The sequence below is a fragment of the Psittacula echo genome (genome assembly GCF_963264785.1).
Source record: "Psittacula echo genome assembly, chromosome: 9".
Classification (NCBI taxonomy): Eukaryota; Metazoa; Chordata; class Aves; order Psittaciformes; family Psittacidae; genus Psittacula; species Psittacula echo.
In genome coordinates, this window is record NC_137745.1 from 2265900 (window position 1) to 2272086 (window position 6187).

Below are 6187 nucleotides of genomic sequence, written 5' to 3' on the forward strand. Positions count from 1 at the left end.
TTACAGGAGTATTACCAACTGTATCATATATTTAATAACTGAACCGGGATCCATACACCAAAACAGAACATTGTTTTACAGAATGAAGTGGAAACTGAAAACACTACCCCTCTTGCTAGTCATGTTTTTTTAACCTACAGTATAGCAAGTTATACAATATATTTATGGGTTACTTCCAAAACGTTTTAAACATCTGAAGTTTGCATTCCCTTGCATTAAAAAAAAATACATATTAATTACTCTGGAAAGTTTCTGAACTCTGTTTAGCAGCAAATCTCCTTTCTTGATAGTTCCTTGGTACTGCCAATCCTTGCTCTCAGGCCTAGGAATTCTGAGGGAGAAAAAAAAGAGAAGTGAGAATATATTTTACACAAAGCCACTTACATTTCTGTAGTTAAGTGTCATCAAATGTCCAGAATTCAACTGGGCTGTCAGGAATTGTCAGCCTACCTGTTAGTTTCTACAATCTCATTGTCTGTTTTGCAGTGTAATCGCCCTGCTGCAATGAATCTTGAAAGCTCCCTAGGTAAAGAAAAGAAAAAGCAAGTTGTTTAAATGATGTTTCAGCAAGGACTTGCAGACCCAGCAGCGCTGAACCTGCTCTTACAGAACAGCAGTGTCAACACACTGTGTTTCTGAAGCAACAGCCTATATATCCTCATAAGGTATCCTCTTCCTCCTCATCTTACTAAAGCTTGGACATTACATACAAGAATTCTAATGATGTGAATACAAAACATCTTAGTGCCTTCTTCTCAAGGCAAAGGGTCATAGTTGACTGAGTGAAATTTATCACTTAGCTTATCATCAGCTACTCTTCAAGTGCAAAGGTAGCAGTGGTGCAGTGTGCCTACTTGTAATCTATCCTGAGGTAAGTATCTTCAATCCATTCAATCAGCTCCTTAGGAACACCTCTGAACTACTACTTTTTAGTAGCTCCAAATATGCTGCTTGTTTTAATTACTGTTTTGCTTAATCAGCTGGTGGCCTACAGCACATTACTGATGGTAGAAGAAAAAATTCCTGTGATCAACAGTAAGACAAGTTACAGCTAGTAATAACTTACTGGGAAGCATAAGGACTAGTATGACTTTAACACATTTACCTTTGTATTGAAGGTATTTGGTTTCTCTTGAAACACCTACTAATTAATTTCTGAGTATTTCAAGCAATATTCACATTTCTTTAACACTTTTCTATGCTTCTATGAAACTTCTCTATGAAGGAATGACTCTAGTGAAGGCATCTGGATCAAAGTTTCCTGTATACAGAGTAAAAGTCAATTTTGCACTTCCCTTTAGTTCTCATCCTGATCTAAATCTGTTGGTTTTACACTAGAAAAGAATTGCAAGTTGAGACTGCAGAGTATGTTTGAAATGAAAAACATCAGATCCAGTCTATGTACTTGAAAGCAAGTAGCAGATAAGGAGACATGTAGGGTATGTGAAATGCGTAGATCCCCAAAGTTATGAGTTAAGTTTTGGCACAGATTGCACTAAAATTATTTTCTTTACTGAAGCATAAGGTTTGCTTAATTTTAGCCAAGCTCTTCCACAGAAAAGTAACTTGGCATGGTTAGAATCAAAGCAGAACAAAGGTTTTATTCATAACCGGATCATTATAAATAATTCCAAGGTGTAAAATGAGATCTTTATGAACTTAAAAAGCCAAATAACTTACTGATCTATGAATTCTACACTGACTCCAAATGCTTCTGCCATGTATCCTAATGTCAGTGCCTGGTAGGACTCTAGGAGCTGGCTATAGGCATGAATTCTCATTTCCCGTACTTAGTATCGATAGTGAGGTGCAAAAAGCCAATCCTTTTTCATCTCTTGCTCTACAACAGCTGAAAAGAATAAGAAAAGGAGTCAGTAATCTGTAAGAAATGGAAATTATCAGTCACTTAGATAAACCACAGAACACCAGTTAATAAGTAACCAGAGTGGACGTAACTATATTGTGTTCTTGCGTACTTCAGGTGTTCTACACCAAAGAGAAGTAAGCTTGTATAATCTGTATCAGTCCTAGAACCAGAAGCAGTGATAACATGCAGACAATGTTGTGGCAAAGCTACTGAAACACTCCGTCAGCACAGATGAGACCACCTCGCTAAAGGCAAGTGCTGGGCTCTGCTGTTATGTGCTGGGAAACAAGCAGTACTTGGTATGTAACTACTTGAAGAAACATTGCTCCCCAAAGCTGTGTAAGGAAATGAGATTCACTTTCTTGTACTACCTCTTAAATTAACTACAAGGATTTCCAGGCACTGAAGTAACTTTTACTCCCACCAGTTTTAGTTCACAGCTAGTGGTAAGGCCAACAGTAGAAAAATGTTGCCCTTGGCTCTCAATCTCATCAGTCTTCCATAAAATGAAGGGTTCTTTTTTGCTCTTCCTAAATATCTTATTCTCCCGTATTCAAAATCTCACACAGGAAAACAGTCTGAGAACTGGCAAGAATGAGGGTTTTCTGAAAAGCTTTCCTTCAGTGCCACTCGTTTACATACAAACCAGAGCCAAAAGCCAAAGGTAAGATCCATGAAAACCTTCTTCTATGTAATTTCTTTTACAGGTTGAGGTTTCAGGGGCTTTAGTCTACAAGTCCTAGATAAAAGATAAAAACATTCAAAGCTTTTCCATCTGATCCTGCTCTTCAGGTCAGACAGTGTTGCACAGCCATTTTCAAAATGCTTTTACATGTAATTAGATGTGACCTTTCAGAAGGCTCACTGTACATGGAAGTCGTCTTTGCTTGTTTGAGAAATCAAACAGCAGCAGATTTTAGGTCACTGTAAAATAATCTCTTTTCTTTCCTGCATAAAGTAGTTCTAGATCTAGACCGTAGATACACAACTGAAAGTTGTGTCTAAATCTGAAACAAGGAACTGAAGCACCTGAACTGGTGTTGTAGGCCAAACCAGAGCCTTACCTAATGACTGGAAAAAGGCTGAACGTGGCATTCGTAGAGAGAAAAGAGATACTGTCGTACAGCTGGCAAACTGTGTAATGCTTCCAGAATCTCTGCTCCTTTAATAACCTGAAAGCAAACAAACATGTTTACATATCATCACTTTCAGCCCAGAGAGAAACAGATAAACTGTGTTGTCACCCGCTTTCCTTACCTTCTCCCTGAGGTCGGGCCTGTCTAATGCAATCATGATGACATACACAGTGTATGTCACAAATGTTTTGTAATCCATCAGTTCATAGGATGTAAACGTTGAAACTGCGTCAAGGAAGAGCCTGGCTGCTTGTTTGAAATCTCAAATAGCAGCTACACAGTAAAGGCCCTGGTACACTTTGAGACGGTTTCTCCTGCCCCAGTGTCCTTCTTCTATTAGACTGAAAATAGAATAAAAAGCAGTATTTACTTATGTAAATGCATTATGTAAAGTACAGTGAACCAATACTATCATGTGCTTAGAGAAGGAATAACTTGTTTTCTGTTACAGCTTGCTGACACAGTCCAGGAGGCATTGAGAGGGGTACGGAAGTGGCCTCCTTGGGACAGGACAGATGCTTTTGCACGGTGTAAGCTTCAACTGAAAGGAAAAGTTTACAGCCCCCTAAGTTGTGCCAACAGTCTTTTGAGATGTGCAGATAAATACTGCTGTCAGCCTTGGCTGTGGCTATGTCTTTCCCCTGCCTTTGCTGCTCAAATCACAGCTGTCCAACTAGCAGCATAAAAAATATTTGAAAGTTAATATGGTTTTAAGAACCATACTAACACAAACCTGATGCGGCTGTGAGCTGGGGCACAGGCAGAGACAAATTCTTGTTGCTGTGAGAAGACAACACAAAAAGTCATGGCCCAAGAAACATGGTAACTACGAAGGCCTTCTGTCCCCTTTGCCTTGGTGTCTCATGGCACCAGCAGAGACTGGCAACAGCAGCGTGCTACAGGAACTGCTGAAATTCCAAACGTGGAAACACAGGGACACAGAAGCTAGCAGTGGAAATGCAGGAGGAACAACTGCAGCGTGTTGACACTGGCCTCCTGCTTCCAGAGGTAAAGCTGGCACTTCACAGAGCCAGCTAGGGGGCACTGGCAGCAGCTGCATTCAGCAGCCAATTGTACAAGCTAATCACACACGAAATTGTCTTCTAAGAACAGAGAAGTGGGAGCAGGGGGTGAGCTACAAATTCAAATCAAATCAGTTGCTAGACACAAAACATTAACCTTTCTTTTCTCTCTCATAAAAAAAAACCAGGTAGAGGAAGTGTTCTGCTACAAGGTGTCACCCACCCACCCCCTGTGACTGTCTCACAACCAGCCTTAGTCATTTCTTGACAGCAAGGTGTTTATCTTCCATTGCTTTTGTTTCACTTCATCTCAAAGTGCTTTAGTGCACTCAAACGACTCAAGTGATACCTTTTTGCCTTCTCAGTGTTCCATGTGATGAGGTTGTTATCCATGTAAAACAAGCCAATCCTTAGGAGGCAGAAAACGATATTCAGACGATGTCCCAGTGCCACAGTTTTGTCATAGGTCTTGCGGAAGGCAGTGAGAGCTCTCTCTGACAAGACAGCATTTTCTACTGTAAGAATGTTAAAAACACCTAGAAAATTCACAAAATGTCTGCTGTTAAGTTCCTGTGTTGTCTTCTGCTGATAGTCCTGATGTTGTTAGTTACCCACAGAACTCTAACATTGAATAATCTTAAAGAATCCGTTTAAGTCAGGTTAAAAGAGGTGATTCTACTATAACTTTTAAATCTCTATGAAAACCTGCTCTGTACCTTGATCTCAAGTTTTACTGTGTAAACACCTTAGAAAAGTCTATAAGGCCACAAGGTAAAAAACAACATCTGCAAATGGCAAATGGTTTTCTTACAGGGGCTACTTAGTTTTTTTTCCCTGAATTTCAGTAACACCCTCCCTATTCCCACTGTTCCCACCATGTTTGAGTTGTGCCCTAGAGGGCACTGTAAGTCACTCAGTGCTCAACGTGCCTAGCTAAAAGAATTACAATGCAGGGGTTTTCATATGAGTCCATAAAGGCTCTGCATGCATCAACCTTGTCCCCAGTCCTGCACAGGTACTCGGCTTTGCCCATCATTGCATCTCGGATCTCGCTCTCCCCCAAGATCTTTTCTGCATCTTCTAATTTGTTGTCCAGATGTTTCAACTCTTCCTCATTGGCTTTCTTTCATTTTGTTCAGCAGCTCCGTGTCCATCTGCCACTCCAGAGACTTGCAGAGTGCTTCATAATACGGAGCCATGTCTGAAAGAAAAGCAGGAAGGCTTCTACTGCTGAATGCTGCAACAAGTGTGTTTCTAGAGCAGAGCATTGGAGGACATTAGGACTGATCCTCAATGCCAGCTAACTCCTTTATGATCAGGTTCCTATTAAATCCAGATGTGGAACAGCCAGTGTTTCTGCACTGTCACACTTTTATTCTGATCCTTTTCTATCACTGCTCCCATTTGCACTTCGTAACCTCACAGAATAGTTTGGGTCAGAAGGGCCCTTCAAAGCTCATCCAGTCCAACCCCCTGCAATGCGCAGGGACACCTTCAACTAGATCAGGCTGCACAGAACCACATCCAGCCTGGCCCTGAATCAGGCATGGTGCATCCACCACGTCCCTGGGCAACCTGTGCCAGCGTTTTACCACCCTCATTGTAAAGAATTCCTTCCTCACATCCAGTCTTAGTCTCCCCTCTTTTAGTTTAAACCCATCGCCCCGTGTCCTATCACAACAGGCCCTGCTTGGTCTTTCCCCATCTTTCTCATAGGCCCCTTTTAAGCACTCTGCTCTGAGATCAGTGCCGCACAGTACTCAACCCGTGCCTTTTGCCCTCCCCAGCACGATACAACAGTGGTCACAGACGGGGACAGCGCACCCCCCCCGCCTACCCCGCGCACTCAGACCGGCTCCTGCCCCACAGACAAACACACGGGGGATGGACGGGGCAGACAGGAGGTTAATGGGGCTCCCCGGGCTCCCCTCACTCCGGCCCGCACTCACTGTGGAGCCGCACGGCCCTCACCAGCTCGTCGGGCGCGCGGGGCCGGAGGCTGAGGAGGAAGCGGAGATGCGCGATGCGGAGGTCGGGGTTCTTGGGCAGCCCTTCTTCCTCCGGGTTCTCCAGCGGCATGGCTACGGGACGGGACGGAACCGGGGTAGTTGGGGCCCAGGCGGACTCCGGGCGAGCAGCAGCGGCGGCTGGGCCCAGTGACT

The 6187-nt window shown here is 43.0% G+C and overlaps 1 pseudogene across 1 annotated transcript; it reads right to left on the reverse strand.

The window, feature by feature from the left end:
- LOC308225001 (26S proteasome non-ATPase regulatory subunit 6-like) lies at positions 1-6187 on the reverse strand (annotated as a pseudogene). The gene is made up of 8 exons (XR_013958968.1): positions 5975-6187; positions 5020-5226; positions 4375-4517; positions 3125-3344; positions 2932-3039; positions 1681-1849; positions 451-522; positions 1-331 (listed from the first exon to the last, which is right to left on the reverse strand). The product of XR_013958968.1 is annotated as a 26S proteasome non-ATPase regulatory subunit 6-like (transcript).